The following is a 14,328-nucleotide window of genomic DNA, read 5'->3' as shown; positions in this document are numbered from 1 at the left end:
GAAATCTCATATATGAGCTATCATCTCTGTTTTTAGATGAGAATAACACAATAACTGTCCAATATCAAAGACTCATCAAACTCCAGGGTGATAGCAGGACAACCCACCTAGTCACTCAGAAAAAATCAGGACATTCTGATGTACAGTTTCAAAATAAAATACCTTTGAAGCTGAGCTATATATGAGCTATCATCCCTGTTTTTAGATGAGAATAAAACAATAACTGTCCAGTATCAAAAACTCATCTCACTCCAGGGTGATAGCATGACACCCCACCTAGTCACTCAGGGAGAATCAGGACATTCTGATGTAGAGTTTCAAAATAAAAGACCTTTGAAATCTCATATATGAGCTATCATCCCTCTGTATTTAGATAAGAATAAAACAAACACTGTCCAGTATCAAAGACGCATCTCACTCCAGGGTGATAGCAGGACACCCCACCTAGTCACTCAGAAAAAATCAGGACATTCTGATGTAGAGTTTCAAAATAAAATACCTTTGAAATCTCTATTCTATGAGCTATCATCCCTATTTTTAGATGAGAATAAAACAAAGACTGTCCAGTATCAAAGACGCATCTCACTCCAGGGTGATAGCAGGACACCCCATCTAGTCACTCAGGGAGAATCAGGACATTCTGATGTAGAGTTTCAAAATAAAATACCTTTGAAGTCTCATTTATGAGCTATCATCCCTGTTTTTAGATGAGAATAAAACAATAACTGTCCAATATCAAAGACTCAACAAACACCAGGGTGATAGCAGGACACCCCACCGAGTCACTCAGAAAAAATCAGGACATTCTGATGTACAGTTTCAAAATAAAAGACCTTTGAAATCTCATATATGAGCTATCATCCCTCTCTGTTTAGATGAGAATAAAACAAAGACTGTCCAGTATCAAAGACTCATCTCACTCCAGGGTGATAGCAGGACACCCCACCTAGTCACTCAGAAAAAATCAGGACATTCTGATGTAGAGTTTCAAAATAAAATACCTTTGAAATCTCTATTGTATGAGCTATCATCCCTATTTTTAGATGAGAATAAAACAAAGACTGTCCAGTATCAAAGACTCATCTCACTCCAGGGTGATAGCAGGACACCCCATCTAGTCACTCGGAAAAAAATCAGGACATTCTGGTGTACAGTTTCAAAATAAAATACCTTTGAAGTCTCATATATGAGCTATCATCCCTCTCTGTTTAGATGAGAATAAAACAAAAACTGTCCAGTATCAAAGACTCATCTCACTCCAGGGTGATAGCAGGACACCCCACCTAGTCACTCAGGGAGAATCAGGACTTTCTGATGTAGAGTTTCAAAATAAAAGACCTTTGAAATCTCTATTGCATGAGCTATCATCCCTGTTTTTAGATGAGAATAAAACAAATACTGTCCAATATCAAAGACTCATCTCACTCCAGGGTGATAGCAGGACACCCCATCTAGTCACTCAGAAAAAATCAGGACATTCTGATGTAGAGTTTCAAAATAAAATACCTTTGAAATCTCTATTGTATGAGCTATCATCCCTGTTTTTAGATGAGAATAAAACAAAAACTGTCCAGTATCAAAGACTCATCTCACTCCAGGGTGATAGCAGGACACCCCACCTAGTCACTCAGAAAAAATCAGGACAGTCTGATGTAGAGTTTCAAAATAAAATACCTTTGAAGTCTCATATATGAGCTATCATCTCTGTTTTTAGATGATAATAAAACAATAACTGTCCAATATCAAAGACTCATCAAACTCCAGGGTGATAGCAGGACAACCCACCTAGTCACTCAGAAAAAATCAGGACATTCTGATGTACAGTTTCAAAATAAAATACCTTTGAAGCTGAGCTATATATGAGCTATCATCCCTGTTTTTAGATGAGAATAAAACAATAACTGTCCAGTATCAAAAACTCATCTCACTCCAGGGTGATAGCATGACACCCCACCTAGTCACTTAGGGAGAATCAGGACATTTTGATGTAGAGTTTCAAAATAAAATACCTTTGAAGTCTCATTTATGAGCTATCATCCCTGTTTTTAGATGAGAATAAAACAATAACTGTCCAATATCAAAGACTCAACAAACACCAGGGTGATAGCAGGACACCCCACCGAGTCACTCAGAAAAAATCAGGACATTCTGATGTACAGTTTCAAAATAAAAGACCTTTGAAATCTCATATATGAGCTATCATCCCTCTCTGTTTAGATGAGAATAAAACAAAGACTGTCCAGTATCAAAGACTCATCTCACTCCAGGGTGATAGCAGGACACCCCACCTAGTCACTCAGAAAAAATCAGGACATTCTGATGTAGAGTTTCAAAATAAAATACCTTTGAAATCTCTATTGTATGAGCTATCATCCCTATTTTTAGATGAGAATAAAACAAAGACTGTCCAGTATCAAAGACTCATCTCACTCCAGGGTGATAGCAGGACACCCCATCTAGTCACTCGGAAAAAAATCAGGACATTCTGGTGTACAGTTTCAAAATAAAATACCTTTGAAGTCTCATATATGAGCTATCATCCCTCTCTGTTTAGATGAGAATAAAACAAAGACTGTCCAGTATCAAAGACTCATCTCACTCCAGGGTGATAGCAGGACACCCCACCTAGTCACTCAGGGAGAATCAGGACTTTCTGATGTAGAGTTTCAAAATAAAAGACCTTTGAAATCTCTATTGCATGAGCTATCATCCCTGTTTTTAGATGAGAATAAAACAAATACTGTCCAATATCAAAGACTCATCTCACTCCAGGGTGATAGCAGGACACCCCATCTAGTCACTCAGAAAAAATCAGGACATTCTGATGTAGAGTTTCAAAATAAAATACCTTTGAAATCTCTATTGTATGAGCTATCATCCCTGTTTTTAGATGAGAATAAAACAAAAACTGTCCAGTATCAAAGACTCATCTCACTCCAGGGTGATAGCAGGACACCCCACCTAGTCACTCAGAAAAAATCAGGACAGTCTGATGTAGAGTTTCAAAATAAAATACCTTTGAAGTCTCATATATGAGCTATCATCTCTGTTTTTAGATGATAATAAAACAATAACTGTCCAATATCAAAGACTCATCAAACTCCAGGGTGATAGCAGGACAACCCACCTAGTCACTCAGAAAAAATCAGGACATTCTGATGTACAGTTTCAAAATAAAATACCTTTGAAGCTGAGCTATATATGAGCTATCATCCCTGTTTTTAGATGAGAATAAAACAATAACTGTCCAGTATCAAAAACTCATCTCACTCCAGGGTGATAGCATGACACCCCACCTAGTCACTTAGGGAGAATCAGGACATTTTGATGTAGAGTTTCAAAATAAAAGACCTTTGAAATCTCATATATGAGCTATCATCCCTCTGTATTTAGATAAGAATAAAACAAACACTATCCAGTATCAAAGACGCATCTCACTCCAGGGTGATAGCAGGACACCCCACCTAGTCACTCAGGGAGAATCAGGACATTCTGATGTAGAGTTTCAAAATAAAAGACCTTTGAAATCTCATATATGAGCTATAATCCCTCTCTGTTTAGATGAGAATAAAACAAAAACTGTCCAGTATCAAAGACTCATCTCACTCCAGGGTGATAGCAGGACACCCCACCTAGTCACTCAGAAAAAATCAGGACATTCTGATGTAGAGTTTCAAAATAAAATACCTTTGAAAGCTCTATTGTATGAGCTATCATCCCTGTTTTTAGATGAGAATAAAACAAAAACTGTCCAGTATCAAAGACTCATCTCACTACAGGGTGATAGCAGGACACCCCACCTAGTCACTCAGAAAATAACAGGACATTCTGATGTAGAGTTTCAAAATAAAATACCTTTGAAGTCTCATATATGAGCTATCATCCCTGTTTTTAGATGAGAATAAAACAATAACTGTCCAATATCAAAGACTCAACAAACACCAGGGTGATAGCAGGACACCCCACCTAGTCACTCAGAAAAAATCAGGACATTCTGATGTACAGTCTCAAAATAAAAGACCTTTGAAATCTCATATATGAGCTATCATCCCTCTCTGTTTAGATGAGAATAAAACAAAAACTGTCCAGTATCAAAGACTCATCTCACTCCAGGGTGATAGCAGGACACCCCACCTGGTCACTCAAAAAATAACAGGACATTCTGATGTAGAGTTTCAAAATAAAATACCTTTGAAATCTCTATTGTATGAGCTATCATCCCTATTTTTAGATGAGAATAAAACAAATACTGTCCAGTATCAAAGACTTATCTCACTCCAGGGTGATAGCAGGACACCCCATCTAGTCACTCAGAAAAAATCAGGACATTCTGGTGTACAGTTTCAAAATAAAATACCTTTGAAGTCTCATATATGAGCTATCATCCCTGTTTTTAGATGAGAATAAAACAATAACTGTCCAATATCAAAGACTCAACAAACTCCAGGGTGATAGCAGGACTCCCCACCTAGTCACTCAGGGAGAATCAGGACTTTCTGATGTAGAGTTTCAAAATAAAAGACCTTTGAAATCTCTATTGCATGAGCTATCATCCCTGTTTTTAGATGAGAATAAAACAAATACTGTCCAATATCAAAGACTCATCTCACTCCAGGGTGATAGCAGGACTCCCCACCTAGTCACTCAGGGAGAATCAGGACATTCTGATGTAGAGTTTCAAAATAAAAGACCTTTGAAATCTCTATTGCATGAGCTATCATCCCTGTTTTTAGATGAGAATAAAACAAAAATGGTCCCGTATCAAAGACTCATCTCACTCCAGGGTGATAGCAGGACACCCCATCTAGTCACTCAGAAAAAATCAGGACATTCTGATGTAGAGTTTCAAAATAAAATACCTTTGAAATCTCTATTGTATGAGCTATCATCCCTATTTTTAGATGAGAATAAAACAAAGACTGTCCAGTATCAAAGACTCATCTCACTCCAGGGTGATAGCAGGACACCCCATCTAGTCACTCAGAAAACATCAGGACATTCTGGTGTACAGTTTCAAAATAAAATACCTTTGAAGTCTCATATATGAGCTATCATCCCTGTTTTTAGATGAGAATAAAAAAATAACTGTCCAATATCAAAGACTCATCAAACTCCAGGGTGATAGCAGGACACCCCACCTAGTCACTCAGAACAAATCAGGACATTCTGATGTACAGTTTCAAAATAAAAGACCTTTGAAATCTCATATATGAGCTATCATCCCTCTCTGTTTAGATGAGAATAAAACAAAAACTGTCCAGTATCAAAGACTCATCTCACTCCAGGGTGATAGCAGGACACCCCATCTAGTCACTCAGAAAAAATCAGGACATTCTGATTTAGAGTTTCAAAATAAAATACCTTTGAAATCTCTATTGTATGTGCTATCATCCCTGTTTTTAGATGAGAATAAAACAAAAACTGTCCAGTATCAAAGACTCATCTCACTCCAGGGTGATAGCAGGACACCCCACCTAGTCACTCAGAAAAAATCAGGACATGCTGATGTAGAGTTTCAAAATAAAATACCTTTGAAATCTCTATTGTATGAGCTATCATCCCTATTTTTAGATGAGAATAAAACAAAGACTGTCCAGTATCAAAGACTCATCTCACTCCAGGGTGATAGCAGGACACCCCATCTAGTCACTCAGAAAACATCAGGACATTCTGGTGTACAGTTTCAAAATAAAATACCTTTGAAGTCTCATATATGAGCTATCATCCCTGTTTTTAGATGAGAATAAAACAATAACTGTCCAATATCAAAGACTCATCAAACTCCAGGGTGATAGCAGGACACCCCACCTAGTCACTCAGAACAAATCAGGACATTCTGATGTACAGTTTCAAAATAAAAGACCTTTGAAATCTCATATATGAGCTATCATCCCTCTCTGTTTAGATGAGAATAAAACAAAAACTGTCCAGTATCAAAGACTCATCTCACTCCAGGGTGATAGCAGGACACCCCATCTAGTCACTCAGAAAAAATCAGGACATTCTGATTTAGAGTTTCAAAATAAAATACCTTTGAAATCTCTATTGTATGTGCTATCATCCCTGTTTTTAGATGAGAATAAAACAAAAACTGTCCAGTATCAAAGACTCATCTCACTCCAGGGTGATAGCAGGACACCCCACCTAGTCACTCAGAAAAAATCAGGACATTCTGATGTAGAGTTTCAAAATAAAATACCTTTGAAATCTCTATTGTATGAGCTATCATCCCTATTTTTAGATGAGAATAAAACAAAGACTGTCCAGTATCAAAGACTCATCTCACTCCAGGGTGATAGCAGGACACCCCATCTAGTCACTCAGAAAAAAATCAGGACATTCTGGTGTACAGTTTCAAAATAAAATACCTTTGAAGTCTCATATATGAGCTATCATCCCTGTTTTTAGATGAGAATAAAACAATAACTGTCCAATATCAAAGACTCAACAAACTCAAGGGTGATAGCAAGACACCCCACCTAGTCACTCAGAAAAAATCAGGACATTCTGATGTACAGTTTCAAAATAAAAGACCTTTGAAATCTCATATATGAGCTATCATCCCTCTCTGGGATGGGAAAAATCAGGACATTCTGATGTAGAGTTTCAAAATAAAATACCTTTGAAATCTCTATTGTATGAGCTATCATCCCTATTTTTAGATGAGAATAAAACAAAGACTGTCCAGTATCAAAGACTCATCTCACTCCAGGGTGATTGCAGGACACCCCATCTAGTCACTCAGAAAAAAATCAGGACATTCTGGTGTACAGTTTCAAAATAAAATACCTTTGAAGTCTCATATATGAGCTATCATCCCTGTTTTTAGATGAGAATAAAACAATAACTGTCCAATATCAAAGACTCATCAAACTCCAGGGTGATAGCAGGACAACCCACCTAGTCACTCAGAAAAAATCAGGACATTCTGATGTACAGTTTCAAAATAAAAGACCTTTGAAATCTCATATATGAGCTATCATCCCTCTCTGTTTAGATGAGAATAAAACAAAAACTGTCCAGTATCAAAGACTCATCTCACTCCAGGGTGATAGCAGGACACCCCACCTAGACACTCAGGGAGAATCAGGACATTCTGAAATACAGTTTCAAAATAAAATACCTTTGAAATCTCTATTGTATGAGCTATCATCCCTATTTTTAGATGAGAATAAAACAAAGACTGTCCAGTATAAAAGACTCATCTCACTCCAGGGTGATAGCAGGACACCCCATCTAGTCACTCAGAAAAAATCAGGACATTCTGGTGTACAGTTTCAAAATAAAATACCTTTGAAGCTGAGCTATATATGAGCTATCATCCCTGTTTTTAGATGAGAATAAAACAATAACTGTCCAATATCAAAGACTCATCAAACTCCAGGGTGATAGCAGGACACCCCACCTAGTCACTCAGAAAAAATCAGGACATTCTGAATTAGAGTTTCAAAATAAAATACCTTTGAAATCTCTATTGTATGAGCTATCATCCCTGTATTTAGATGAGAATAAAACAAAAACTGTCCAGTATCAAAGACTCATATCACTCCAGGGTGATAGCAGGAAACCCCATCTAGTCACTCAGAAAAAATCAGGACATTCTGATGTAGAGTTTCAAAATAAAATACCTTTGAAATCTCTATTGTATGAGCTATCATCCCTGTATTTAGATGAGAATAAAACAAAAACTGTCCAGTATCAAAGACGCATCTCACTCCAGGGTGATAGCAGGACACCCCATCTAGTCACTCAGAAAAAATCAGGACATTCTGATGTAGAGTTTCAAAATAAAATACCTTTGAAATCTCTATTGTATGAGCTATCATCCCTGTTTTTAGATGAGAATAAAACAAAAACTGTCCAGTATCAAAGACGCATCTCACTCCAGGGTGATAGCAGGACACCCCACCTAGTCACGCAGGGAGAATCAGGACATTCTGATGTAGAGTTTCAAAATAAAAGACCTTTGAAATCTCATATATGAGCTATCATCCCTCTCTGTTTAGATGAGAATAAAACAAAAAATGTCCAGTATAAAAGACTCATCTCACTCCAGGGTGATAGCAGGACACCCCATCTAGTCACTCAGAAAAAATCAGGACATTCTGGTGTACAGTTTCAAAATAAAATACCTTTGAAGCTGAGCTATATATGAGCTATCATCCCTGTTTTTAGATGAGAATAAAACAATAACTGTCCAATATCAAAGACTCATCAAACTCCAGGGTGATAGCAGGACACCCCACCTAGTCACTCAGAAAAAATCAGGACATTCTGAATTAGAGTTTCAAAATAAAATACCTTTGAAATCTCTATTGTATGAGCTATCATCCCTGTATTTAGATGAGAATAAAACAAAAACTGTCCAGTATCAAAGACTCATCTCACTCCAGGGTGATAGCAGGAAACCCCATCTAGTCACTCAGAAAAAATCAGGACATTCTGATGTAGAGTTTCAAAATAAAATACCTTTGAAATCTCTATTGTATGAGCTATCATCCCTGTATTTAGATGAGAATAAAACAAAAACTGTCCAGTATCAAAGACGCATCTCACTCCAGGGTGATAGCAGGACACCCCATCTAGTCACTCAGAAAAAATCAGGACATTCTGATGTAGAGTTTCAAAATAAAATACCTTTGAAATCTCTATTGTATGAGCTATCATCCCTGTTTTTAGATGAGAATAAAACAAAAACTGTCCAGTATCAAAGACGCATCTCACTCCAGGGTGATAGCAGCACACCCCACCTAGTCACTCAGGGAGAATCAGGACATTCTGATGTAGAGTTTCAAAATAAAAGACCTTTGAAATCTCATATATGAGCTAGCATCCCTCTCTGTTTAGATGAGAATAAAACAAAAAATGTCCAGTATCAAAGACTAATCTCACTCCAGGGTGATAGCAGGACACCCCACCTAGTCACTCAGAAAAAATCAGGACATTCTGATGTAGAGTTTCAAAATAAAAGACCTTTGAAATCTCATATATGAGCTATCATCCCTCTCTGTTTAGATGAGAATAAAACAAAAAATGTCCAGTATCAAAGACGCATCTCACTCCAGGGACACCCCACCTAGTCACTCAGGGAGAATCAGGACATTCTGATGTAGAGTTTCAAAATAAAAGACCTTTGAAATCTCATATATGAGCTATAATACCTCTCTGTTTAGATGAGAATAAAACAAAAACTCTCAAGTATCAAAGACTGATCTCACTCCAGGGTGATAGCAGGACACGCCACCTAGTCACTCAGAAAAAATCAGGACATTCTGATGTACAGTTTCAAAATAAAAGACCTTTGAAATCTCATATATGAGCTATCATCCCTCTCTGTTTATATGAGAATAAAACAAAAACTGTCCAGTATCAAAGACTCATCTCACTCCAGGGTGATAGCAGGACACCCCACCTAGTCACTCAGAAGAAATCAGGACATTCTGATGTAGAGTTTCAAAATAAAATACCTTTGAAATCTCTATTGTATGAGCTATCATCCCTATTTTTAGATGAGAATAAAACAAAGACTGTCCAGTATCAAAGACTCATCTCACTCCAGGGTGATAGCAGGACACCCCATCTAGTCACTCAGAAAAAATCAGGACATTCTGGTGTACAGTTTCAAAATAAAATACCTTTGAAGTCTCATATATGAGCTATCATCCCTGTTTTTAGATGAGAATAAAACAATAACTGTCCAATATCAAAGACTCATCAAACTCCAGGGTGATAGCAGGACACCCCACCTAGTCACTCAGAAAAAATCAGGACATTCTGATGTACAGTCTCAAAATAAAAGACCTTTGAAATCTCATATATGAGCTATCATCCCTCTCTGTTTAGATGAGAATAAAACAAAAACTGTCCAGTATCAAAGACTCATCTCACTCCAGGGTGATAGCAGGACACCCCACCTAGTCACTCAGGGAGAATCAGGACTTTCTGATGTAGAGTTTCAAAATAAAAGACCTTTGAAATCTCTATTGCATGAGCTATCATCCCTGTTTTTAGATGAGAATAAAACAAATACTGTCCAATATCAAAGACTCATCTCAATCCAGGGTGATAGCAGGACACCCCATCTAGTCACTCAGAAAAAATCAGGACATTCTGATGTAGAGTTTCAAAATAAAATACCTTTTAAATCTCTATTGTATGAGCTATCATCCCTGTTTTTAGATGAGAATAAAACAAAAACTGTCCAGTATCAAAGACTCATCTCTCTCCAGGGTGATAGCAGGACACCCCACCTAGTCACTCAGAAAAAATCAGGACATTCTGATGTAGAGTTTCAAAATAAAATACCTTTGAAATCTCATATATGAGCTATCATCTCTGTTTTTAGATGAGAATAACACAATAACTGTCCAATATCAAAGACTCATCAAACTCCAGGGTGATAGCAGGACAACCCACCTAGTCACTCAGAAAAAATCAGGACATTCTGATGTACAGTTTCAAAATAAAATACCTTTGAAGCTGAGCTATATATGAGCTATCATCCCTGTTTTTAGATGAGAATAAAACAATAACTGTCCAGTATCAAAAACTCATCTCACTCCAGGGTGATAGCATGACACCCCACCTAGTCACTCAGGGAGAATCAGGACATTCTGATGTAGAGTTTCAAAATAAAAGACCTTTGAAATCTCATATATGAGCTATCATCCCTCTGTATTTAGATAAGAATAAAACAAACACTGTCCAGTATCAAAGACGCATCTCACTCCAGGGTGATAGCAGGACACCCCACCTAGTCACTCAGGGAGAATCAGGACATTCTGATGTAGAGTTTCAAAATAAAAGACCTTTGAAATCTCATATATGAGCTATAATCCCTCTCTGTTTAGATGAGAATAAAACAAAAACTGTCCACTATCAAAGACTCATCTCACTCCAGGGTGATAGCAGGACACCCCACCTAGTCACTCAGAAAAAATCAGGACATTCTGATGTAGAGTTTCAAAATAAAATACCTTTGAAATCTCTATTCTATGAGCTATCATCCCTATTTTTAGATGAGAATAAAACAAAGACTGTCCAGTATCGAAGACGCATCTCACTCCAGGGTGATAGCAGGACACCCCACCTAGTCACTCAGAAAAAATCAGGACATTCTGATTTAGAGTTTCAAAATAAAATACCTTTGAAATCTCATATATGAGCTATCATCCCTGTTTTTAGATGAGAATAAAACAATAACTGTCCAGTATCAAAAACTCATCTCACTCCAGGGTGATAACAGGACACCCCACCTAGTCACTCAGGGAGAATCAGGACTTTCTGATGTAGAGTTTCAAAATAAAAGACCTTTGAAATCTCTATTGCATGAGCTATCATCCCTGTTTTTAGATGAGAATAAAACAAATACTGTCCAATATCAAAGAATCATCTCACTCCAGGGTGATAGCAGGACTCCCCACCTAGTCACTCAGGGAGAATCAGGACATTCTGAAGTACAGTTTCAAAATAAAAGACCTTTGAAATCTCTATTGCATGAGCTATCATCCCTGTTTTTAGATGATAATAAAACAAAAACTGTCCAGTATCAAAGACGCATCTCACTCCAGGGTGATAGCAGGACATCCCACCTAGTCACTCAGGGAGAATCAGGACATTCTGATGTAGAGTTTCAAAATAAAAGACCTTTGAAATCTCATATATGAGCTATCATCCCTGTTTTTAGATGAGAATAAAACAATAACTGTCTAATATCAAAGACTCATCAAACTCCAGGGTGATAGCAGGACACCCCACCTAGTCACTCAGCAAAAATCAGGACATTCTGATGTAGAGTTTCAAAATAAAAGACCTTTGAAATCTCATATATGAGCTATCATCCCTGTTTTTAGATGAGAATAAAACAAAAACTGTCCAGTATCAAAGACTCCTCTCACTCCAGGGTGATAGCAGGACACCCCACCTAGTCACTCAGAAAAAATCAGGACATTCTGATGTAGAGTTTCAAAATAAAAGACCTTTGAAATCTCATATATGAGCTATCATCCCTGTTTTTAGATGAGAATAAAACAAACACTGTCCAGTATCAAAGACCCATCTCACTCCAGGGTGATAGCATGACACCCCACCTAGTCACTCAGGGAGAATCAGGAGATTCTGATGTACAGTTTCAAAATAAAAGACCTTTGAAATCTCTATTGTATGAGCTATCATCCCTCTCTGTTTAGATGAGAATAAAACCAAAACACTCCAGTATTAAAGACTCATCTCACTCCAGGGTGATAGCAGGACACCCCACCTAGAGAACCCAGAAAAGATCAGGACATTCTGATGTACAGTTTCAAAATAAAAGACATTTGAAATCTCTATTGCATGAGCTAGCATCCCTGTTTTTAGATGAGAATGAAACAAAAACTGTCCAGTATCAAAGACTCATCTCACTATAGGTTTATAGCAGGACACCCCTTCTAGTCACTCCGAAAACAAATCAGGACATTCTGATGTAGAGTTTCAAAATAAAATACCTTTGAAATATCATATATGAGCTATCATCCCTCTCTGTTTAGATGAGAATAAAACAAAAACTCTCCAGTATCAAAGACGCATCTCACTCCAGGGTGATAGCAGGACACCCCACCTAGAGAACTGAGAAAACATCAGGACATTCTGATGTAGTGTTTCAAAATAAAAGACCTTTGACATCTCTATTGTATGAGCTATCATCCCTGTTTTTAGATGAAAATAAAACAAAAACTGTCCAGTATCAAAGACGCATCTCACTCCAGGGTGATAGCAGGACACCCCACCTAGTCACTCAGGGAGAATCAGGACATTCTGATTTAGAGTTTCAAAATAAAATACCTTTGAAGTCTCATATATGAGCTATCATCCCTGTTTTTAGATTGGAATAAAACAAACACTGTCCAGTATCAAAGACTCATCTAACTCCATGGTGATAGCAGGACACCCCATCTAGTCACTCAGAAAAAATCAGGACATTCTGATGTAGAGTTTCAAAATAAAAGAAAATTGAAATCTCATATATGAGCTATCCTCCCTCTCTGTTTAGATGAGAATAAAACAAAAACTCTCCAGTATCAAAGACTCATCTCAATCCAGGGTGATAGCAGGACACCCCACCTAGTCACTCAGGGAGAATCAGGACATTCTGATTTATAGTTTCAAAATAAAATACCTTTGAAGTCTCATATATGAGTTATCATCCCTGTTTTTAGATGGGAATAAAACACACACTGTCCAGTATCAAAGACTCATCTAACTCCATGGTGACAGCAGGACATCCCATCTAGTCACTCAGAAAAAATCAGGACATTCTGATCTAGAGTTTCAAAATAAAAGACCTTTGAAATCTCATGTATGAGCTATCATCCCTCTCTGTTTAGATGAGAATAAAACAAAGACTCTCCAGTATCAAAGACACATCTCACTCCAGGGTGATAGCATGACACCCCACCTAGTCACTCAGGGAGAATCAGGAGATTCTGATGTAGAGTTTCAAAATAAAAGACCTTTTAAATCTCTATTGTATGAGCTATCATCCCTGTTTTTAGATGAGAATAAAACAAACACTGTCCAGTATCAAAGACCTATCTTACTCCAGGGTGATAGCAGGACACCCCATCTAGTCACTCCGAAGAAAAATCAGGACATTCTGATGTAGAGTTTCAAAATAAAAGACCTTTGAAATCTCATATATGAGCTATCATCCCTCTCTGTTTAGATGAGAATAAAACAAAAACTCTCCAGTATCAAAGACTCATCTCACTCCAGGGTGATAGCATGAAACCCCACCTAGTCACTCAGGGACAATCAGGACATTCTGCTTTAGAGTTTCAAAATAAAATACCTTTGAAATCTCATATATGAGCTATCATCCCAGTTTTTAGATGGGAATAAAACAAACACTGTCCAGTATCAAAGACAGATCTCAATCCAGGGTGATAGCAGGACACCCCACCTAGTCACTCAGGGAGAATCAGGAGATTCTGATGTAGAGTTTCAAAATAAAAGACCTTTTAAATCTCTATTGTATGAGCTATCATCCCTGTTTTTAGATGAAAATAAAACAAAAACTGTCCAGTATCAAAGACTGATCTCAATCCAGGGTGATAGCAGGACACCCCACCTAGTCACTCAGGGAGAATCAAGACATTCTGATTTAGAGTTTCAAAATAAAATACCTTTGAAGTCTCATATATGAGCTATCATCCCTGTTTTTAGATGGGAATAAAACACACACTGTCCAGTATCAAAGACTCATCTAACTCCATGGTGACAGCAGGACACCCCATCTAGTCACTCAGAAAAAATCAGGACATTCTGATCTAGAGTTTCAAAATAAAAGAC

This window comes from Notothenia rossii (genome assembly GCF_949606895.1).
Source record: "Notothenia rossii genome assembly, contig: scaffold_79, whole genome shotgun sequence".
Classification (NCBI taxonomy): Eukaryota; Metazoa; Chordata; class Actinopteri; order Perciformes; family Nototheniidae; genus Notothenia; species Notothenia rossii.
This window is presented reverse-complemented; position numbering follows the sequence as displayed.